Source organism: Eptatretus burgeri, chromosome 2 (assembly GCF_056783735.1).
Source record: "Eptatretus burgeri isolate ZD-2024b chromosome 2, Ebu_testis_v1, whole genome shotgun sequence".
Taxonomy (NCBI): Eukaryota; Metazoa; Chordata; class Myxini; order Myxiniformes; family Myxinidae; genus Eptatretus; species Eptatretus burgeri.
The window spans coordinates 60,604,646-60,630,304 of NC_140962.1; the positions used below are offsets into that span (position 1 = coordinate 60,604,646).

Here is a 25,659-nt window from a genome sequence, read left to right on the forward strand (position 1 = left end):
TATTATCTCCAGGTCATACAGAATTCACAGTTCGAATTAAAATAAATTTTTATTAAGAAGGGCGTATCGTTTGTATGAGAATAGAACAATGGGGGTATGATATGAATGATTTGGGGTATAATTGGTCATTTAAAATTAACCTCGAAGACCTGGAACAATTAAATCAGTCTCGTAAGGAAGAATATTATCCACTTGGTATCGAGAATGAGTTTTGTGGGGCCATGATTAGTAAACAACAAATAAAAGAATTTAATAAGGGTAAATATAATAATGGTTTTGCCCTTGTTTATATCATGAAAACAGAAAAAAAACAGGATTATATATAATAAGTAAGGAAATACAAAATGATTTAACTATGGGAAGATGGGGAGGTGTTTCGTGCCATAATATTATTCTAACATATATTTCTAATACATAAATGACAGCAAGAAGGCTTCAAGAAAATTATCATTTCTGTGTCCAAGCATACCTTCAAGAAAAGGGTATTCAGTATTTTAATAAATATGTTCTGCAACATAAGAATGAGGTATTTTCAATAAAAGATTGGCATTATGCTGATGTTGATAAACCGACAACTTTAGATTTAATTAGAATGTTAAATAATGAAAAAATTATAAGGTTAAGAAAAGGTAAGGCTCTTTTAGAAATTCAAAAGAAATTTTATTGGTTTCCTGTTGTTTCCTAAAAAAAATTATTTTGGATACAGGAATAACAAGAAATCCTGATGAATATATGTATGATATTCTATGGGGTGTAAGCGATTCAAGGATAATAAGGGATGAGGAAGGAGTTGAAGAAGAGAGGGAAGAGGAGGAAAAGGAGAAGAGAGAGAAGGAGGAGAGGGAGAAGAAAGAGAAGGAGGAAAAGGAAAAGAGAGAGAAGGAGGAGAGGGAGAAAAAAGAGAAGGAGGAAAAAGAGAAGAGAGAGAAGGAGGAGAGGGAGAAGAGAGAGAAGGAGAGGGAGGAGAGAGAGAAGGAGAGGGAGGAAAGAGCGAGACAAAATAAATATCAAAATATGGAAACCAGTGAGATTAAAAAAAGATTGGTGGTATTACAGAAAATAACTCAACCCACCGAGGAGGAAAACAAAGAATTGACAAGTCTATTTACAATACTTTCGACAAGACTATTGACATCGACAAGCTATTCATTTTAATTCAACTTTTTCATTTTTTTTCTTAAATAAATGGAGGAGAGAGTGAAAGCATTTCTAAGGATTCTTTATGTTTTAAAAATTAAGATTCAAATGTGCATGTTGGAAACTAAAAAGGTTTTTGCACTCTGCAGGAATTTTTCACATAAATAAATGAGTTATTGTCTCAAATGTAAAAAGAAAACTAATACGATAAATATTTCATATATTAAAAGTAAAAATAACAGGGTTATACAAAAAGGTATATGTTCGGTGTGTGGTTCAAAAAAAAATCAATTTATCTCCAAACACAAACTCGGAGGAGATATACAAAAGTTTTTATCAGGAAGTAAATTTACAACTACTGGATTACCAGGGGAATTACATCTTCCAGGGTATTCTTTCTGTGGTCCAGGCACAAACTTGGATAAAAGATTAGATGAGGCAGACAATCCTAAATCATGGAGTAAACCCATCAATAGAGTTGATGAAGTGTGCATGAGACACGATATTGATTATGGGAATACCACAACGTTGGAAGAAAAGCATGAAGCCGATAGAGAAATGTTGTATAATTTGTCTCTGATACAAAATCCAACCTTGAGAGAAAAAGTTGATCGGTTCATTGTGAAGAAGATGATCAGTGCTAAATTGAAACTTGGACTTGGAAATTCAAAAAACTTAAAGGTTCTAATGATGTCATTAAGACGGAAGAGCAATTAGCTGATGAATTACATAAAGCAATATTCACAAAGTTTCAGAGAAGGAAAGTTTATTCCAAGGAAGTAGATTATATCTGGTCTGCTGATTTGATTGAACTCAATAATGATAAGGGGTACAAGTATGCTTTAACCGTTATTGATTTGAGGAGTAGATATGCATGGGTTGTACCATTAAAAAACAAAACAGGTAATACTCTTATGTTAGCCTTTCAACAGATATTTAATAAAAGTAAGAGAAAACCTAAAAAAATTGTGGACTGATGAGGGTAGAGAATTTTATAACAAGACATTTATGAATTTTCTAAAAAATAACAGTATTACATCATACAGTACCTTTAATGAAGGGAATGCAGTTGTTGTTGAACGTTTTAATCGTACCTTAAAAGAGAGACTATATAAAAAATTCACACAACTCTGTTCACAACAATGGTCATCTTTTATTCAGGATATTGTGGATAAGTATAATGACACGGTTCACACGTCAACAAATATGAAACCATCAGAAACATTTACAAAATTAAAATATGAAAAAGAGATTAATGTCAGAAAACCTAAGTTCAAAGTTGGTGATATCGTAAGAATATATAGGTGGAAATCTCATTTTGAAAAGGGTTATATTAAACGATGGACAAACAAACTTTTTAAAATTGTTGATGTAATAGATACGGTTCCTTGGACTTATAAGATATATGATTTGGAAGGGGAAGAGATTTTAGGTTCATTTTATTCACAGGAATTACAAAAGACAAAGATATATTGAAATTTTTTGACTCCGCCCCTTTTTGACTCCGCCCACACAAAACCCACCCACATAAACCCCACCGAAGCCCCGCCCACACAAGCTCCACACAAACCCCACCCCACACAAACCCCACACAAACCCCACACAAACCCCACCACACACAAACCCCCCACAAAAACCCCACCCCACACAAGCTCCACACACACAAACCCCACACAAGCTCCACCCATATTCATCATATTCACATAATTAGTGATTAGTTAATTAGTTCCCCACACACAACATGTTTATTTAATTAAAAAAATATCCACCCATCCACACAAGCTCCACTCATCCACCCATCCACCCATCTCTCCACACAAACCTCATCCACATAAGCCTCATCCACATTCACCCTCCCACAAAAACCCTGCCCACACAAGCCCCACCCACATAAACCCTGCCCACATAAACCCTGCCCACATAAACCCCTCCCACACAAGCTCCACCCACATAAACCCTGCCCACATAAACCCTGCCCACATAAACCCCTCTCACACAAGCTCCACCCACATAAACCCTGCCCACATAAACCCCTCCCACACAAGCCCCGCCCACACAAGCCCCGCCCACACAAGCCCCGCCCACACAAGCCCCGCCCACATAAACCCCACCCACACAAGCCCCACCCCCTCATCCCCCCTGTGCGCCCCCACCTTTGACCCACCACCTCCCTCATCCCACCCCCACCCTTCCCCACACACACATGGGGAGGGGAGGGGTGGGATGAGGGGGTGATGGGTCATTGGGGGAGCGCACCTACCCCCCCACCCCCCCGCCCTCCCTCTCCTTCATGTCTTGATCCTTTTTTTGAAATTCAAAATCAAGTAATTGTAAATAAAACAAATATAATTAATCAAAATTGAAAATATTAAATATTCATTTGCGAGAATGTATAATCTTTCCCAGCAATCTTCTTCAGATGTCTTGTGATTTCGAAACTCAGACACCATATTCTGTTTTGAAACAAAAAGTGGATAATAATTAGGTTTTATAAAGATAATTACATGGTAATATGAGTAAGCCTGGTGTTGGTTCTAAGTTCAAGCCTCGTTGACCACTGAATTAACACACCAGGAGGCCGACTCAGCCTGTCATCCTTCCAAGGCCAATAAAATGAATTCCAGTGTACTGGTAAAACCGCGTCTAAACTAATGATGCAACCAACATAAGGAGACATTCCAAAGAGAGAGTGATATTAATAAAAGAATAAATAAACAAATAACTAAATAATAATTCAGAAACATTTACCTCCAGAAAATCATGTGTTGTACCAGATTGCTTCAACAGCTGATGTTGTGTGATCGAGCTGAAAAAAAATAAAATAATGAGTCAAGGGTATAGATGGAGAGACAGACAGAGAGGTAGGTAGAAAGACAGACAGAGAGAGATACAAAGAGACAGACAGGGAGAGATAGAGAGAGACAAACAGACAGGGAAAGAGAGAGACACTAACACACACACACACACACACACACACACACACACACACACACACACACACACACACACACACACACACACACACATACACACACACACACACACATATATATATATATATATATATATATATATATATATATATATATATATATATATATATATATATATATATATACACACACACACACATACACACACATATACACACACAGACACACACATTATATATATATATATATATATATATATATATATATATATATATATATATATATATATATATATATACACACACACACACACACACACACACACACACACACACACACACACACACACACACACACACACACACACACACACACACACACACACACACACACGTGTCTCACCATTGGTTTAATTCATTCGAGATCAGAGGCCGTGATAAGACTTCGTACCAGTCATTATAAATGTTTTTCAATTCTCTTCTAAAATCATTGACCTCTTCAATAAGAGCATTCATTTGATGCACCTCATCGTGATATGTAAACTCCACTTCTTCCAAGGACCTGCCAGGAAAAAATATATATTTTCACATTATCATGATTTAATTTATAATCAATTGCTTCATCGTTCAAAGAGGAAACCATACACAAACTTACCAACTTTGTAGTGAGCTGTTATCTTCATCGGAAGAGAGTGAGTCCATGTCTCAGTTTTTTTTTACCATTGGTACAAGATGGCAAAAAGATCAGAGGCCGTGATAAGACATCGTGTCAGTCATTAAAAATGTTTTTCAATTCTCTTCTAAGATGATTGACCTCTTCAATAAGAGCATTAATTTCATGCACCTCGTCGTGATATGTAAACTGATCTTCTTCCAAGGACCTGCTAAGAAAAAAAATATATATATATATATATATATATATATATATATATATATATATATATATATATATATATATATATATCAAAATTATCACGATTTAATTTATAATCAATTGCTTCATCATTCAAAGAGGAACCTATACACAGGCTTACCAACTTTGTGTTGAGCTGTTTTGTTCGCGGAAGAAAGATCGCTCATGTCTCAGTTGTAAAAATGAAAATCCCGTCTGGCAGAAACTTTGTCTGGCGAATCACTTATAAGGCAACGATGAGGGGATTGCTTAATCATTGGGTGTGGCCACAGGAAATGACGCTTCGGGCGAGACAGCTTGGAAAATAACTGGGAGATATATTCTCAAATTGTATGAATCATTTTTAAAACATACTTAAAATACCCTAAAATGGTTTTGATTAAACATGTTTAAAAGCCTGTTCGTGTTCTGAGATAAAATATAAACACAAGACCTTGTCTCACAGAATAGTTCCTATTTTTTCACAGCATGACTGTCCAAAAACACTTCCTCATTCACACAGCACGACCATGTCAAAAAAAACACTTCCTCATTTTCATGACACGAACTGAAAACATTTGAAACAAAACTTTTTTTATGGCGTGGTTTATGGACAAAAATGATTTGCAACTCGGGCGGTGGCCAGATGAGATCATTAAGAGAATTTTATCATTTCGTAATGGCACAAAAGGGGTATCTTAAAAAATATAAAGATTCAAATGTTTTGTTTTTCAATATTTTAGATGGGGATTATTGTGCAAAGAAAATTAAACTATTGAAGGAATTTGAGAATGAACAAATCTTTATAGGTTCAATGAGTGAGCTAAACAATATGCATCGGTTATTTGATAAAGAGTGTCCCCAGGGTTAGACGTTTCAGATATTTCTTTCGAATCACCTTTAACAAATCACATTACCACTTTAGTACTTGAACAAATCTTTATCTTATTGCATGGATTATTTGAAGAAAAAAAAAAGTGTCCCCAGGTTAAAAGGGGAGACAAATAAATATACCTTGGGATAAAAAGGGGGTTTATTTTTAGGGGAAAAAAAATATGAATCGCTGAAAATCCCCCATTCATTTCCATTGGGAAAAGTGAGCCAGAAGCAGTATATTCACCCTACTTACACAAAATACCCCATAATGACAAAGATAAACGTTTTCAGAAATGATCTGCCTCTTCTGGTGCCACCATTTTGTTGGTGATAAAGTATTGTTCCAAAGGATTAGCAAAATCTTCCTCATCCTCATCTGGCTGGTACTCTGACAGAATCCCCATGGACACCATAGTGAGCAATGCCAAATGAACAATGCATCAAACTCATCACCAATTGTGATGTATCCACCAGATTAAGTGGTGAAAAACAAGACAACACCCAAGTTGGACCAGAACGTTTATTCCCCCAGCGCACATGCACTGTGCATGCGTGGCCTGGTCCTTCACACAGAACAAGTCAAAGGCCTTATAAATTGTACAATCCCATATTTACCTTGTCGGCTTTTAAAATGTGCTTTGTAATTGGGGTTATTCAGCACTGATATAGAGTTGTAATATCTGAGTTTCAATTTTGGGGTTCTCAGTATTTTTCTAACTCTCAGATTTACCCAGCATTGCTTGGGAAGATAAATGTGAATAAGTAACACTTTGCAGCCAAAGGAAATTTGGAAATTGTAATACCATCTGCTGCCACCACTACGTGGCAATATGCAGCACACATTTACGCCCCTCACCGCCACCCACATCCCCGCATGAGGCCACGGCCACATAGCCCATGTTATCCCACAAACAAAGTTGTATTTGTACCCCGAGTTTGGAGTTTGTAATTTAAAATATGTGGCTCTGCATAGAATAAAGAGAGAGACAGAGAGAGTTATTTTTGCCATTTATAGGTTTAGATTTAGTTCTGTACTTTTTCCTTCCATTTAAGAATTTATATTGGATGAATATAATTTGTCCTAAGAAAGAGAACTGCTTTATAATGAAAGTGTTTAACAGGCATTCATTGCTCTAACTACTCCATTAACTATTTCATGATAATTTCAGTTACAGGAGAGCTTCTTCGAAAGCTGAACACCAATCCACCGACAAGGCCTTCATCTGCAGATTGCTGGAGTACTGCTCTCCCCTCTGGACTCTATCCCTTCCCTCGCAGCTTGCTCAGCTTAATGCTTTAACACCATTAACGCTCAGCTTAATGGCTTGCCCCCCCCCCATTCCTCTCCACACCCAAGGCATTCAAGATCATTTGAATCTCCTGCATTGAAGTTGAGTCAATGGGCCGATCACTTTCCCATCACAGACAGGTCAGTGGTCTCTCTGTCTTCTAATGACTCCTCTCTGGTCTCTGCTATTTCTATGCTTTCTCCTGCCAAGTTTTCTGCTGTGCACATATGGTCCACCATAAATTCCCCTTCTGGTGAATCTACCTAAATATAGGATCACTGCTCACCTCCACTGATTTGTTTTTCTTTTTTTCTTGCCTGTGGAACCAACTTCCTCATTCTCTCGAATCTCATTTTTTCCTTCTAGGTCTTTAAGACATCCAATTACCACCATCTCAGACCATCCCCATTCCAAAATCATGATCTTTTCTACCCTCGCTATCTCTCAAACCCCACACTCCAACCTATCCCAAATCCTTTTTCCAAACTTCCAGTTATTTTCCTCATGTGAGCTTCCTTCTGCATCCATATTGCCCCCCCCTCATTCCTCTCCGCACACATTTTTGTCCAAGTCTCCCTCTGCCTTGGCCTTCAACTCCACTGTTGGTGTTTTCGTCCACCCCCTCTCCTTACTCTCTCTTTGCCCTGTTATGTCTTGATCTGTCCAACATACTTGCGAACTCTTCCATGAACCTCGCCTATGTATACAAAGAAAGAAGCTTTGTGCCTTAAATTTTGCTGAATTAATTTTTGTTATGAATTGTATGGTCTATATTCTGATTAACAAGGAATAACAAGGAAATTTGATGCAGGAAGAGGCCATTGAGCTCATCATGCCTGTGCTACACCGATCGTGCCTGTGATTATGATTGCATATAAATTCACCATCTACTCTTTCATTTAAAGCACATGGGAGCTTTTGATATCGAATGCAACACCACCACCAGCACAAGCATTGGGTCTGTCAAAAAAAAAAAAACAGGAAGGGAGCCGCATGAGTCCAAGACATTCTTTGAAATAAAGTTTCAGTTATACATAACATGTGGAGACAGTGCAGCAAGTTAACTCTGATAGTAGTGGCCATATAATCCAAACCACTGAAAAGCAACACAAGTTTTGCAATATCACCAACAAAAAAAGGAAAAGAATCAATTCCATGTTATGAGCAGATAAGAATGACCACATTCTAAAATGTTTTGAAACAATTAACATGAAGCATTCAAGCTTTGATGATGTAAGTATTGCACCTGTTGCTGCAATAGAGAAATATTTTAAAAGCTTCATCCACAGCACTTAAATTTTCCCCCTAATCCTAGTAATCCGATTTAAAGCATATGGATTGACGGTCGGAAATATGGATTGAAATAACTTGCTTCAGTTATTATAGAATGTGCGTAGGTAGACACAGTATATATCTACATGCTTCCTGGTAATTTCATTGACAATTGCTCAGCTGCCTCAGATACCCAAAGAGGTACTCAGGATTGCTGGTGTAAAGGCATTAGGAAGAGATAGAGATTTGGCTGTTAGCTGAAGAAGGACCATCTTAATGGCTTTTTATTTCTCCCACCTCCCCCCCCCCACCCCACCCCTCACCGATGAAGCTATAACCATTAAAAAAATTCAAACTTTGGTTAGAAACACTAAAATTCAAGCATTATGAAAAGTTATCATTATATGGATACTATTCTGTTCGAAAATGCTTATTATATCTGCATAGAATTGTAAATAAACAGTGATAGACATAATTATTGTGATAGAATTATCTGAAGTAGCAGATGTAAATGTGTGAATGTGTGATACAGAAATTATCCAATAATTTTTTTTAAATTAATTATTCCAAAGTACCTATTTGACATCCACTTTCAAAAAGGTCCTCAGGGACACAAGCTATGTAATGTGCACTATATGTGTGCAAACATAACTCCTGGTATATCTCATGTGCCAATGCAGAAATAGCCACCAGGAATAGAAAAAAAATTATATCAAGAAAACAATGAGATCTCCTCCTGGTGTTCTTATAGTACTGCAGCATAGCAAACCAATTGTTCGACTTTTCATAAAAGCACCAAAATTGGTACATATGTTGACTAATGTATTCTGAACAATTCTGGATATGGAGCCACTCGAGATTTTGCCTTGGTCAGCTTTGGCGGCCATTTTCCAAAAATGGCCGCCATTCTACTTTAACAAATGGGTATCTGTCATTGTTATTCTCTTTGTGGGTTTCTCAGAGGTGATAAATACTCCATGTGATGTGGATTTACAAAGGAAAACAATACAAATGTCATTTGTGTTGATTTATTATATTTCCAACCATTGTATTGGGGAAAAATGGTCATTTTTATGGGAAAATCCATTTTCGCACACAGCATCAGTGACAGTGACAGAGATAGTTTGTCGATACATGTTTGAGGAAGCCAAGTCATTCACTGGCTCATTCAAGGAAGGCTGCCAGCAGCGTGTACCATGTGTCCTGGTAGAATGGTAGTAGACAGTAAACCGTAGCCGCTTCAAAGTGAAGTGTGCAATTATTTGACTACATTTTCTGAGTTTGTCATTATCACGATTATCAGTTCCCTTTTCAAAATAGAGTAAAGTATGTAATCTATAATGCATTTTTGTTGATTCCAAACCCATTGAATGTGAGGAATATCATTTGACTCTTGTTCTCCAGGCAATAATGGGTACTTTTCAGTGAAAAGTTTCAGGAGAGCAGCAATTTACAAATCAAATAATGGCTTTTTTACCGAAAATACTGGCTCATAATATTTAAATACGCCTTTTCATGGTCAATTTACTGAATTTTACACTTTCCTTATATCTACCACCAATACAATAAGAAAATAAGAGCATATAGCCAATTTCGCTAAAGTTGAATGGTGGCCATTTTGGAAAATGGTTGCCGAAGCTGACCAAGGCACAATCTCGGGTGGCTCCATATCTAGAATTGTTCGGAATACATTTTTCTACATGTGTACCAATTTTGGTGCTTTTATGCAAATTTGAATATTTGATCTGAAATACCAGACTACACAGCAGGACCATTAAGTAGATGGTTCGAATTGAACACTAGTAAGTAAAACATTTGTTCAATACATGTTTCCCACATTTTAAATCATGTTAATGTTAACCCTCATCTTGGGAGTCCTAACGGCCTACCATATTCTGTAAGAGTATTGGCATTATATGATCACCTTATGGATCCTCGGTCGTTCAAATAAAGATCTCAATCATCTCTTTGTGCAAGACTTTGTTAACCAAGTCAAATTTTTGGTCATTTTAAAATAAACAACTCTTTTGTTTGGAATCACACAGTATGCTTACAGTATCTTCAGAAACTATTCATACCTCTTGGCTTTTGTCATATTTTGATGAGTTACAGCATGAATTTAAAAATGAATAAATATAATTTTTTTTGTCACCAACCAACACAAAATATCCCAAAAAGAAAAAGTGAAAACATGTTTTTAGAATTTTTTTTACAAATCACTTAAAAATGAAAAGCCGAAATTATCTTGTATCACCAAGTATTCAACACCCTGAGTTAATACTTTGTAGAAGCACCTTTGTCAGCGATTACAGCTTTGACTATTCTTGGGTATGTCTGTATCAGCTTTGCACATCTGGATTTGCTCAAGCTCTGTCAAGTTGTAAGGGGAGCATGGATGAACAGTAATCTTCAAGTCTTTCCACAGATTCCTAATGGGATTTAAGTCTGGGCTTTTGCTGGGCCACTCAAGGACTTTAACGTTCTTGTTCTGAAGTCATTCCAGTGTTGCTTTGGCTGTATGCTTGGGGCCATTGTCCTGTTTTAATGTAAATCTTCGCCGCAGTTGTTTCACTCCGAAGCAGGGTCTCCTCAAGGATTTGCCTCTATTTGGCTCCATTCATTGTTCCCTTGATCATTACAAGTATCCAGTCCCTACAACTGAAAAGAATCCCCATAGCATGATGCTGTCACCACCATGCTTCCTGGTTGGGATGGTGTTAGATGGGTGATGAGCTGTGCTCGGTTTCCGCCAGATGTAGCACTTTAAATTCAAGCCAAAAAGATAAATTTTCGTCTCATCAGACCAGAGAATCTTTTGCTGTATGCTTTTGCTGTATGCTTATGCGCTCAGTCTTTCAAGTGCCTTTTTGCAAATTTCAAGCACACTGTTATGTTCTCAGGAGTGGCTTCCGTCTGGCCGCTCTCCCATAAAGCCTAGATTTATGAAATGCTGCAGATTGTTGTCCATCCAGCAGGTTCTTCAATCTCAGCCAAGGAACTCTGAAGTTCTATCAGAGTGGTCATTGGGTTATTGGTCACCTACCTGACCAATATCCTTCTTGCCAAGTTGCTCCATTTGGTCAAACAGCCAGCTCAAGGAAGAGTCTGGGTAGTTCCATATTCTCTCCATTTCCTAATGATGGAGCTCTCTATGGTCCTGGACACATTAATTACTCCAGAAATTGTTTAATACCCTTCCCTAGATCTATGCCTCCTCACAATTCTATATCGGAGATGTCCAGACCTTTCCTTGGACTTCATAGTGGAGTTTCTGTTCTGACATGCACTGTTAACTATGGGACCATATATGGAAAGGTGTGTTTCTTAATAAATCATGTCCAGTCAATTGACTTGGCCACAGGTGGACTCCAATCAAGTTGTAGAGACATTTCAAGGATGATCAAAGGAAATCGGATGCACCTGAGCTCAATTTGGAGTGTCACAGCAAAGGGGTTGAATACTTTTCAATGCAAGACATTTCAACTTCTCATTTTTAATTAATTTGTAAAAATTTCTAAAATAATGTTTTCACTTTGTCATTATGGCATATTTTGGTAGATCGGTGACAGAAAAAATTAAAATTTATCTATTTTAAATTCAGGCTGTAACGCACGAAAATCTGAAAAAAGTAGAGGGGCGTGAATACTTTCTGAAGACACTATATGTACACAAAATACTGTGCTCAAAACAAAATAAAAATATCAACCCGATTAGTTCAATGGTCAGAGCTTTCAAATAGCCATGTTATCTGTTGATTTGTCTGCAATAATGTCCTTGTCCATGTAATTTCTGTAAGAACTTCTCAAAGAGCAATAATCTGGGAGAAAAACAACTCATAAATGCCTCAATATGCAACTTTTGAAATGAGGTATGAATGCTAATGAGACCTTTCACGCATGCGCTGTGTGTGGGTTCTCAGTGATCGGTTTCTGCTGTCTGGGCACATTCAACATGCTGTTGCAACGGCAAAATCATCTGCAAGTGAAATAGTATTTTAAAGATGATTTTCAACATTTAAACCAAGAGTGGAAATTTCAAAATGGTTTACCACAATTGTTCTATTCCGGAATGCAAATCAGACTCATGTAAATATAGAAAATATCAGAAATATCCATGGATTAGGCTGAGAGGTGTTGCGTTCATATAATTTCCTGTTAATACAAGTGGGTTGCTATAGTGGTTAAAAAGAACACACACACACACACGCACACACAGACACACAAACACACACACACACACACACACACACACACACACACACACACACGCAATTATTTATTAATTGGATAGTATTGGTTATTCCTAAAATATCACAGAATTGAAAGGATTGCTGAAAATGATGTTAATTTCACAACATCCTACATTCAACTTTATTTAAATTGTAAACCTCAAAACATAGTTCCCTTTCAGAATGAAAGAACCTTAACCTGCAAGAAATTGACTGGTTTTCTGACTGCACAGATCATACTTCGGATCATTGATTGGTTTCCCGACTCGACTGCAAAGGGTGGAGGAGCTCCTTGTGAGCCAACGGCCATCCATATATTGTGCCAACGAGATTACAAGCCACTTTGTCCAACATAAACTCGTCCTGGGAATTCTTTCAAAGTAACTTGCTCCATCTCATGCAATGATTTATCCCCTCTCGTCTTCAGTTGTCCTACCCTTCCTCCCGCCCTTGGTTTACTGAAGCTTGTGGTGAGGCAGTTGTCCTGAAACAACTTGCCTTTGCCTCATGGAAAGCAAACCCAACTGAGGGTAATCTCAGTTCTTTCCATAACGCCCAAAACAAGTGTGTAACTACCCCCAGGAGAGTCAGAAAACAACATCTTTCTAAGCTCAAGTCTGAACTCTCAAACCTCTCTCCCTCCTCCAAATCCCGGTGGCATCTAATTAAATCTGTTTCTGGTGTATGTTCCCCCTCCATCCCCTCCCTTACCTCAAATGGCGGCACTGCTGATACCGCACGTGAAAAGGCTGAATGGCGAAACTTGGTGTTTGCTTCAAAATCTTGTGTCCAAAATCAATCGCTTTCTGTACCCACCTTACCCAGTTGCACCCAACTGTCAATGGACTCGGTGTCCTTTTCTTCCGACAATGTGGAGACCTTGCTGGCAAACCTCGACTCAGATTCTGCAAACGGTCGACACGGCACCAGCCCACGTGTCCTAAAAACCTGTTCCTCTGCTCTTGCTCACCCTCTCTCTGTTCTGTCCACCCTCTCATTTGCTCAAGGTCATCTGCTATCTGCTTGTAAATCAGCAAACATTGCTGCCCTGCATAAAAGGTGCAACAACAGATCCCTGCAACTACAGACCAAATAGCCTTCTCCCAATCATCAGCAGGATTATGGAATCCATCATCGCTTCAGACTTTAAATCCTTCTTCTTCTCCAATGGCTTGATTTCCGATCATCAATTTGGATTCAGACCAGGTCACTCTACCCTGGATATTCTGCTTCCGCTTTTCCAACAATGGATGGAGGAACTCAATACCAGACATGAAATTAGAGCCATATCCCGAGACATATTGTATGCTTTTGACATAGTCTGGCACCCAGCCCTGCTCACCACCTCTCTTCCTATGGTATCGAAGGTCATCTCCACTCATGGCTCGCAGACTTCTTCTCCTGTTGCAGTCAACGTGTGTCCCTAAATGGAGTTCTTTCATCCCCTCTTCCTGTCCAGGCTGGAGTTCCTCACGGCAGCGTTCTGGGCACTGTTCTTTTTCTGGTTTTCATCAATGATCTCTCCAACTCTCTGGAAAGTCCTCTTTATCTCTTTGTTGATGACTCCACCCTCTGTTGTACCATCTGTCATCCCTCAGACCAGCAAGCAGCAGCTTCTTCGCTCACTGAAAATCTGGATACAATCAGAAACTGGTCCAACACGTGGAACACGTCTTTCAATCCGGACAAATCTCACTCTCTCACGATGTGTCTCCATAGGACCATTGAGAAAACCCCACCATCTACTTTCTGAACAATCCTCTGGAAGAAGTCCTTTCATTCAAGCTTCTGGGTCTCACTATCTGCCATGACCTTTCCTGGGAAAGCAACATTTCAAACCTCGCCTACAAAGCCAGTCGCCAACTGGGAATCCTCCATTGTGCTAAGCCTTTCCTCAGCCCACCTGAGCTCCTGACCACATACAAAGCTTTTGGCCGCAGCCGGATGGAGTGCTGCTCTCCCCTCTGGGCTGTTGCTCCTGCCTCTCACCTTTCTTGCCTTCATATTGTGGAAACCAATGCATTGAGGATCACGGATTTTTTCCCACGATGAGGCTGAGTCTTTGGGCCTCTCAACCTCTCACCGCAGGCAGGTCGGTGGTCTTTTTGTCTTCTCCCATCTCTCTGGTCTCGCCCCCCCCCGCTCTGTCTGTGAAATGTCTCCCCACCCACATATTTCCGCAGGGTTTCTCAAGGTCTGCCAGCAACCCCCTTCTGGTAATAACTACCAAAATTACGAATCACTGCTCACCTTCACGCTTTCATTCCTCTTTTTTCCCACCTTTGGAATAAACTCACACACTCTCTTCAATCCCATTCTTCCCTCCAGACCTTCAAAACAGCTGTTCACCACCACCTCTTGTCTTCCCCCATCCAAAACCTCGATCTTTTCTACCGCTGTTAATCCACCCCAAACCCACCTCCTTCAAATTTCATGACTTCCTTCTTGAAAGTCCCTGTAATGTCCATCTTGCTACCCCATGTTCCCTGCCCCATCCCTCTCCCTTTAACAGATCTCCAAACGTATATGTTCCGCACTGTTTTGTCCTTCCCTGTCCTGCCCCTATTATTTCATGCCCCCCCTTGCTGTGTGTTGTGTGTTAGTTCTCATATATGCCTGGTGTTGGCTTAATGGTTCGGGTGGTTTGCTTTGGATCCTATGGTCCTGAGTTCAAATCCCACTCAGCTGTTGAATTAATACCAGGTGGGGTTAACTCGGCCTGTCATCCTTCCGACGTCGGCAAAATGAGTGCCAGCATACTGGTACACTGAATCGGAGTGGCGACCCATCCAGAATTGTGCCCGATAACCAAGGACACTGCATAAGCAGCACCAACGCTCTGTACTGCTTAAGACTGCTTAAGCAGTATGGTCCCAATCTCCTCCTCCTCTCATATAAGCCTCAACAATGTATACAAAAATATATATTTAAAAAACCTGTCTGCGGACGTCCTCCTGCAGTTGGGTTGCTTTTCATAAGGAGATTGGTGGCAGGATATGCACTCTGGCCAGCGTAAAACATTTTACTCCGCAAAACATTCGAAAATCAGAAAAAAATCTGAAAATCCAACTCTATGGGAGTACCTCCTGTGCAGCTGCCCTTTTCAGGGCAGCTCACCGGATGATGGGATTGGGGCAAAGCCTTCGGGACCCCAATCTTTGATGACAGGAGGGAAACCACGGGGTAAACTTCCCGGGTCAGATTGCAGTAGTGTGTGTCAGGGTGGGGTTGAGGTGTCATCCACTAGACGGCGGTCTCCTCGGGTTAACCTGAGGTGGTCCATTTGGGTGGGTGCCTGGAATGTCCTATCAATAAAAGAGGATGATCACCTGTCTCTGTTATCATCTGAGCTCAAGTGTTTGTTCATCAGTATTGCAGCACTCCCTGAGGTTCGGAGACCGGATTGTGGCGAGACCATTGTGGGTGATTCCACCCATGATTGGTGTGATCGCTCTGATGGTTACCATGCCCAAGGAGTTGCTATAGCTGTGTCCAATAAGCTGATGCCAATGATAAGTGAGGTACCACCGCTCAACGAGCGTATTATAAGACTATGGATTAGTCACTCCTTGGGCCGAGCCTGGTGTTGGCTTAGTGCTGAGGATGGCGGATTGGGATCCTCGGGTCCTGCATTCAAGCCCCGTTGGCCACTGAATTAATACACCAAGGGATTGACTCAGCCTGTCATCCTTCCGAGGTCGGCAAAATGAATACCACTGTGTACTGGTAGAGGGGCACTGCATCAGCGACATAAGTTGTGCTTCCAAGAAATGATAGCTACGTTGGCAGCTAAGCTGCCATATGCACAAAGAAGAAGAAGACTCCTTCGGTGTCATTTCCCTGGACTCTGTATATGCTCCGACTGAGGAGAGTGATATCACCGTGAAGGACGCATTCTATGCCATGCTCGAGTCTGGTTGATCAGTTCCCCAGGCGAGATACTCTCCTCGTCTTAGGGGATTTCAATGTATTGAATGTAACTGATAGGAATGGTTATGAAACATGTGCTGGTCCCCATGGGTCTGGAACTGTGAACCAGAAGAGCAATAAGTTCCTTGACTTTGCAATAGTCACAGAATTAGGGTGGCTGGTTCATGGTTTCAGTGCCCACAGGCTCATCGCTGGGCATGGTATTCCAACGTTGGTGGTGTGGCAAAGGAGATTGACCATATGCTCGATTATGGTCGCTGGAGGAGGATCCAAAACTGCAGGGTCAACCGGAGTGCTCAGTTCCTCAATTCTGTCCACAGGCTTGTTGTAGCAACTCTGAAGCTGCAGATTAAATCCAGGAGAATGGTACCATTCCAGCTGAGGCTGGATGTTGGCAAGCTCAAGGATAAGAGGGTAGTTGAGTTTGTGAAACGGCTGAGTGGAGATTAGGGGGGTCTGGGTGCTTTGGGGGATCCTGAAGAGTTCTGGAGTGCCTTCAAGACCACCACCCTTGATGTTGCTGTTAGATGTATTGGAACTCACCATAGGGCGAAGAAGAATTTTCTCTTTCAACGCACACTGGATACCATTGACCAGAGTCACAGGGCCAGGCTGAATAGCAGAGCTGAGCTGTTCAGGGAGCTGTGGCGTAAAACTGTACGTGCACTAAGGGTGGACAAGGAGGCCGATGTGTGAGGAGTCTGTGAGGGGGTAGAGCACCACCTGTGGTCACGTGATTCTCATCCTGCTTTCAGGGTAATTCGCGCATTGCATTCCCCCAAGCTCATCCCTTGGTGTCCTGCAGTTAGAGCAGAAGGTGGTGGGCTCTTGACAGAGGTGTTCGAAGTGAAGGCCCGCTGGGCTAGTTACTTTGAGAGGCTGGACCAGGCTGATCCACCAGCTGTCGAGTTGGATGTCAGGGATGATACAATCCCAATTGCTGACCCTCCATTCAACTGTGTTCCACCTTCGTTTGTGGAAACACAGGCTGAAGTTAACCGCTTGAAGTGAGCTAAAGCTCCAGGGATCTGTGGTATCCATGCTGAACTTCTCAAGGCTGGTGGAAATGCTGCATTCGTGTCGTTGCATGCAGTTCTGTACGCTACCTGGAACACAGGCATCATCCCAACTGATTGGAAGAGGGGCCTTGTTGTCCCTCTCTGTAAATGGAATGGTGATCGCCAAGACTGCAACAACTACCGAGGGGTGACGCTGATCTCAGTGCTGGGCAAAGTCTTTGCTCGGATAATTCTTGATGGGGTTCATCACCATCTGCTTGAGCACCAGCGTCCAGAGCAGTCAGGCTTTCCACCAAAGAGGTCAACGATTGACCGTATCCTTGCTCTTCGGTTCCTCACCGAACGCAGATGAGAGTTTCGGCAGGGGCTGCTTGTAGCCTATGTTGATCTCTGTAAAGATTTTGATTCGGTGAATTAGGATGCCCTCTGGAGGATTCTTGGTCTTCATGGGGTGCCACCAAAACTGATCAATCTGATGTCTGAACTGTACGCTGGTACTGTCAGTGGTGTGAGATGTGGTGATACAATCTTTGACTTATTTCCAGTTGTTACTGGAGTTCGTCAGGGATGTGTACTTGCCCCCACACTTTTCAGCACTTGTATGGACTGGATTTTGGGGAGGATGTCGAAGAGATCAAGCTGCGGTGCATCGTTTGGGAATGTCAAGATCTCGGACCTTGATTTTGCAGATGATGCCTCGGTTTGGGATACCTCGGTCATTGGATTACAACTATATTTCAATTGGGTTACGTGTGTGTTGTTTGATCCGTTGATGTGCTGATGGTTTAAAAATTATTTAGTGGTCAGAATGCGTGAGCAACATACGTGCGTTGGTTGAATGTACTCTCAACCACAAGTCTTTACATGTATACATAAATATACATGTATGTATGTTTATATATATATATATATATATATATATATATCTTCTTTCTTCTTCTCCTTCTTCTTCTTCTTCTTCTTCTTCTTCTTCTTCTTCTTCTTCTTCTTCTTTTGGCTGCTCCCGTTAGGGGTAGCCACAGCGGATCATCCGTATGATCCGCATCGTGATTTGGCACATGTTTTACGCCGGATGCCCTTCCTGACGCAACCCTGGTCGCTTCTTACGACACAGAGATATGGTACACTTCACCTATTTTAACCAGGGCATACACCGAGCCCAGTACAGCTTGGTACTCACTTCACCGACCTCGGAAGGATGACAGGCTGAGTCAACCTCCTGGTGTATTGATTCAAGTTGCCAACGGGGCTTGAACTCAGGACCTCTTGGATCCCAAGCCGCTACCCTAACAACTACGCCAAGACCAGGATATATATATATATATATATATATATATATATATATATATATATATATATATATATATATATATATATATATATATATATATATATATATATATATATATATATATATATATATATATATAGATATTGTCTATAAATATATTTATTTATTCCCCCCAAACAGATATTTCTTTAGTTCATGGAAGATAGATTTTCCAATTTTTGTCTGGAGAGACTTTGGGAGGAATATGCATCTTTAGTTAAAATGTTCAGTTTTTCTCTTCCCCTTATCTCGCTGGATCTATCTCTGGATTCCTCTGTGGCTCCACCTGCCCATCCTCACTGGTCCCCCACCATGTTCACCTTTCAAGCTGTGGCTCTTTGTGGCCCATCAATCCTGCAATTTGCCCTTGAAACCAATCACCCCCCCCCTCCGTTTCCATTCCACATTGTCACAAATTATCTCCTGTCATGAGTCCACACTTCATGCATCAACATTGCTTCATAACAATGGATCACAATTACCATTCGACTCACACAAAGGATTCTTAAATGGGTGCTTGAACACGAAGAATAGAAATATAATCTTCTTTCAATTCATGCAAAAAACCCATTTGAACACAAAGGAGGTAATTATTAGCCTGCAGTAGTCTCTTGGTTCATTTTTCAAACTTGGATAATCGCAGCACATTTGGAGCTGAACAATCATTCACCTTTAGCTGTTGCAGCCAATGTTATGCACATGTCGCATGCATTGGGCATCATCATGGTTCCACCGAACAAGAAGACCGATGAGGTTGACCTCCAAGGTGAGAGGAGGTTGAAGGAGTGTGGATCATAAGCTCCACTGAACAAGAGGCAGATTAGCTCAACCTGCAAGGCCGGCAGAGGAGGTAGAAAGAGTGCGATCATCCGTTCCACAAAACAAGAAGAGACAGAATACCTTGACCTCAGTAGAGGAAGGACATGAATCTGAGTGGGGTTGGTTTCAGAGAGCAACTGGACCTCCGTGGCAGGAGAACGTTCATGGAAGGCTTGAACGAGGGACATTGAAACAGCCGTTCTGAGCATCTTGATCTTCCAGGCATTTGATCCACCAAGCATCTCGATCTACAGAGCGTTCGATCAAAATAACATTCGATCTACCAAGGATTTTGACTCACTGAGCATCTTGATCTTCAGAGCATTTGATCTACCAAAATTCTGACCCACTGATCATCTTGATCTACCATGCGTTTGATCTACCGAGTATTTGATTGACCAAGCATTCGATCCACCGAGCATCTCAATCTTTTGAGCTCTCCTTACCATGAGTCATAATTGGCCAGGCCTGTGCTCAAGTTTGCCTGTGTGGACCGCAAGAGCCACCAAGGGGAAGCTTACATGAGTCTGCATGTCGTACGAGTTTGCACGCATCTGACTTAGGTGGAAAGCAGCTGTACCCACGCTCTGCTCTTCATGTTGTGTACTTTTCTTTCTCTACATTTTTCCAGTTGCAATTCTAATTGGCACCAAGTCTCTTGTGTAGATAATTAAGTAATATTGTAGAAGGGTCTCATAAGTCTTCAGGGAACAAGTTCTCCTTTGTGTCTCTGTTCTATTTGCTGTTCGTACATGCCACACAAATTTCCCCATTTGTATGTATGTTACACCCTCACAAATACCCTGCATATGTGTTTTTGCCATTCCTTGTGAATAATACCTCAACTGTATGTTTGTACCACACCGATTTACCATGTATTCTCACAATATAAATAAACCTGTACATCTTTTATTCGAACCTGCTCATGCTGTCAAACATAGGCCACACCAGCGATATCCGGAAAGTTTTACCCCAACTGTTTTGCTCCATTAAATAGCCAGCGCTGCACTCACTGTTCAGCTTGGCAGCAATCCAAGTGTGCGCTGAGGGAGCAAGCCTTGTTTAGTTAAGCCACATCACCCCCAGGAAAATGGTGTTAGATAGAGGAACACTGGGAGATTTGGCCATCTGATTCATGTGAGTGGTTGCTTCACAACCCGCCAGGCCACAGACTTATTCGCGGTCAGACCCTAACCCTGGATGTCGGCCTGCAGGACCACAGAACCTCCATGTTTGACAGTTGGTGTCACATAATGAGGAACTATCCTTTCGCCTACTCGACGGCATAAACAACCCTGCGTGATGAACCGAAGATTTCAAATTTTGATTCATCGGTTTGACTGCGACGGGTCAATTTGATTAATTTGACTTTATCATTCTATCACATGCAGATGGGTCAATCAACAAAACTGACAAGTGGAAACTGATGCATAAATTGGAGGAAAGGGTGAAAAGTAGCAAATCGCAAAGTCAAGATGCATATTACGGTTGATGCAATGTTTCTCATACGTACCACTGTGAAATTACCTGCAACATTTGGAGGAATCACAAAAGTTAGACTCACAAGGTTGTTGGACTTCGCAAAGAGAATAGACTTTGTACGTGACACATATACAAAAGCCCACAATCAAATATATTGAGCGGGACATGAGAGGATCAGCATGTACAAATATTGACAATCATCTCTGGTCCTGACCAAAAATGTCCAAAGTATTTCAATGCTACACTGAACTCAGGAAAATTCAAGACAGCCCTCTTGCACTTCCTTGTTTAGGAATAGCAGCGATCACCATACCTCGAGCAGATCCAAGGGCACACATTGATTGTGCGAGTGGGACTGGATGACAAAGCATAGTGTTATCAGGTAAAGGAAGGTGGTATTGCGATGGAAAATATACCCTTCCTAGCCTGCAACCAAAGTGGCCGACACTTGGCTCATATGGCATGTAAAGCTAATGTGTGAACTTTTAAAAGATGGAGATATCATTATACAATCTTCAGATACAGATTTTTCTCGTCATTCTTCTCACACATGTGCACAACCTTCCTGCTCACCTATGGCTTAATTCTCTTGCTAGCACAAACAATTCCAGATAGTACATAGATGTATCTAAACTTGCTGAAACTATGGGATCACTGTTGTGTGGTACCGTTTCCGGATTACACACCTTCACAGTATGCGATGACACAGCCAGTTTTGCAGGCAAAGGTAAAGGTCATCCATTGGTGTCGTTGGATTAAAACCACAAATTCAGGAAAGACTTTGCCAAAGTGGGACAGTCTCCAACCATATCCCCAAAATTGTTTGCAAACCTAGATACCTTTCTCTGTACCCTGTATGGGAAACCAAAGCAGATGTCAGTGAGTACTGCCAGACACATCCTCTTCCAATAGAATTTCACACCAAAGTGATAATCTAAGCCTCTGGAGAAAATCAAGGGATCAGATCCTAGCACTCCACCTCCATGCATGTCTGTACTCTCCGAGAAAGTGAAGCGAACAAAACTCTTCCAGAAGATGTTTGTTATCAGAGTGACAAGGGAACAGAGGAAGAGATGAGTCATGATGAAGATAATGAGATGGCTGAATACTTTTCTTCCTCTGATGAGGTAGACAGTGATATTGACTGAGAAGTGCTATTCTCCGGTGTAAATGACAAGGACGTCGACGACAATATGTGTGATTCTGAGGATAATGAGACAGCTGAATATTCCTGATGAGAAAGCCGCTGATCTGGACTGAGGAGTGGCATTTTTAAATGAAATTTCGTCATTAAAACAGAATCATTCCATAAGCTAGGACTTGTTTTGGCATAATTACATGTAACATAAGCTAGTTTCATAGTACAATTAATTTATTTGTGCCTGGTTTTCATTAGCAGTTACTTTTGAAAGACGTAACAATAATGGTACAGTTTCTGATAAAATGGGGGTAGGGAAACATTGTGTCAATTTTATCCACAATAACTATGTTCCTATGATAACTATCAATTTGAATGAACAAATGAGTAACTATTCCAACTTTCGATATATATCAAACAATTTGTGATGATAGGACACCTGTTAAGCGATTCATGTCAAGCGCTGTACAAATCGTAGCAGCCACTTTCTCAATTTTCAGACCATATCATCTCTCATAACCGTATTGTCCTATTCCGTTTGTATTTTTAATATTTGCTCATGTCCACATGCTCAGGAGTTTGCAGTCCGAGCAGCTGCCCAAACTTCCAAGTATTTTGTTGTGCAGGGACACAACCCTTTTAATTAAGTACTTATCCAAGTATTTTTGGCTTACTTTAGAAGCTTTGCGAGCCATTTTAGGAAACAATCCTTATCTCACACACACTATATACTTTAGTGTGCTCTGGAAAACAACATTTTTAGGGGTTTCTGCGCATGAGCACTGAGCATTCTGGGGTGGATTACATCCTTTTGAAGTCACGCATTCTCAATATGTAAAAAAGGAAGGGGTATGTTTAATCTTGTCTCCTTGACATATGAGTATTCTCACATGTTTTTTGTAGAATACACTTTTATAACAAATAATTACCGTACTTATACGCGTTTACTGTTTTTACTTTTGGCAATCGATAATGTCATTAGAAGCAAACATTTAAAAATACCTTGTTGGTATACAAAGCATTTTACATTATTTGATGCATTTACTGCATGAAGATTGAGCCACATGGCATACATCCAGAATCAACAACTACCTGGGAGATACAGAAGAGGCTGCAACTTCTTCCCTGGGTAATAATCATTCCGGACATGAACGCCATTGATCACTCATGGAACATGGATCTGGAGCTGTGGAAAAGCAGACCACTGCCAAGTAATATGCAAAAGCTGCAACAAAATCTCCTCATTTGGAAAAAAATCTGCATCAAGCTGTCATGCACAATATCAATGACTCGATGCCTTCACAGTTTTAAGCACTGTGTCATGCCAAAGGACAATAAACGCACTATTGAAACACCCTGTCTGTGTAGTCCATTTGATTGTGTGATTTGTCGCGGATTGTTAAAATATAGCTTCTTTTCAACCAGGGACCAAGATTTTTCATTTTATTCTGATAGGGTGCTGCAGCTTCATTTAGAACTTATGGCACATTATTTGAAGACATGTCGAGCCTTGTGTCAAAACAACTTTTAAACACAACAATACAATAGACAATTTCAAATCTAACGTGTGTGTGTGTGTGTGTGTGTGTGTGTGTGTGTGTGTGTGTGTGTGTGTGTGTGTGTGTGTGTGTCTAGGTGTGTGTGTCTAGGTGTGTGTGTGTGTAGGTGTGTGTGAAACTCCTCCAACATGAAAGGAATCTCATAAAACAGATTTAGGCTTTCATTTCATACTGCACCAATACACTTGTATTTCAGAGATTTATCAATTTATAATCCAACATAAATGACTACAAGAAAAATACTTAGCCTTTCTTCACTTCCCTCTGTAAAGTGGTGCTCAGACTGACAAGTGTTGCACTTGCAGTAAAACAGGAAATTGAACAGTCATGCTTGTCAACCTGAAATGGAAATCCACTAAACATGTATGCAAAGGGATTACACACGACGTAAAATCGGGCAGCGGAGGGGAGTGCAGCATTGTGCTCGACATAATCAAGTTACAGAGGGTCTACATCGGCGGGGAGAGCAGTTGGGTGGGGGAGCACCACCTGATCTACACATTTTATGGATGCACAAGGTAGAATTGGGGAGAGATGAGTGGAGTAATATTGTGCAAAGCAATGCAAAAACAGGGCACAAAAAGGAAAAGTGATAGAGGAAATGAGAAGTGGGAGGAAAATAAAACAGAGATTGAACAGAGGAGAAAACATACGAGGAGCGTAGGCCTGGAAGCAGTGGGCAGGAGGTGTCAAAATTTTCAATTTTTTTGCAATAATATGTGGACTGCCCCAAATATGACAAAACGGGTGTGCTGCGATCATGTGATGCATGTCTGTTTGCTTGTATTTTAGAATGCAGAAAGCCTACACCTGAGACAAAGCCTACACCTGAGAATGCAGAAAGCCTACGACTTACCTGAGAACATTTGTGAAATATTAAGCATGTTAACTGAGGAAAGTCGTGAAACATGAAACGTCTCCATTCTGATTTACCAATATGGCAGTTCCGGAGGTTCTAGGTCTAACAGAAGCATTCGTCTCACAAGATGTCTCTGATTCCGTTGTGGCTCTCTCTGGCTATTCCCTCGACCATATTGACAAGCCTCACTCCCATCCTGTTGGTGGTATTGCTGTGTCTATGAATAAATCGTTTCTTCACTGTAAATTATCCACAGTAATTCCTCCTACTTCTCTGAAATACTTCTGGCTCTTTGTAACCCTCTGCAACCAACTATGACTAATCTATTTAGTGTATCATCCACTGAATGATGATGAATCTCGAATGACTCTCTTTCCTCTACATTGGATCATATATCGTATTGCCATGCATCTCAACTCACTGTTGCTCATCTGTGGCAATTTGAACTGCCATCATTCCAGCTGACTGGGTGTCAGCTGTCCAGAAATCTGCCAGCGCATTGTGGCTAAGGCTTTCTGCAACTCTTTGGGTCTGATACAGTGTTTAAATTTTCCGACACGGATATCTGCATCTGTCATCCTCTTCCCTCCACTTGTCCTGGTAATGCTGGTAATGAGTAACTTTCCATCTGACATTTCCTGTCCATCCTTTGCACCTTTTGGCTCTTTTGACAATGCTATTGTGGCTTATCTGAGCATGTCAAAGGCCATATCTCTGTAGCTATTGTGAAGGTGCAAAGACAATGTTAAAAAATATGGCTGTGTGGACAGGTCAACTGTCAGAGACTAAAATCTGCTGTCTCACAAAAGGAATGGACTGCCATCTGCACAGCATCTGATATTGATTCCGCCTGGTGATACTTTCATCAAAGTCTACTATCGTTCATTCATTGACTTA

The 25,659-nt window shown here is 40.8% G+C and overlaps 1 long non-coding RNA gene across 2 annotated transcripts in view; it reads right to left on the reverse strand.

Annotated features, from left to right (window-relative positions):
- The window catches only part of LOC147032141 (uncharacterized), a 97,678-nt gene that overhangs the window by 17,531 nt on the left and 54,488 nt on the right, over window positions 1-25,659 (reverse strand). The window contains exons 4-6 of one of the 2 annotated variants that reach the window (XR_015055046.1): window positions 23,437-24,242; window positions 12,286-12,373; window positions 5,110-8,086 (exon numbers count right to left, since the gene is read on the reverse strand). This is a non-coding gene — a long non-coding RNA (uncharacterized LOC147032141). Of the gene's footprint in view, window positions 1-5,109; window positions 8,087-12,285; window positions 12,374-23,436; window positions 24,243-25,659 lie in introns of those variants that run through there. The other variant, XR_015055047.1, reaches the window with a different exon arrangement.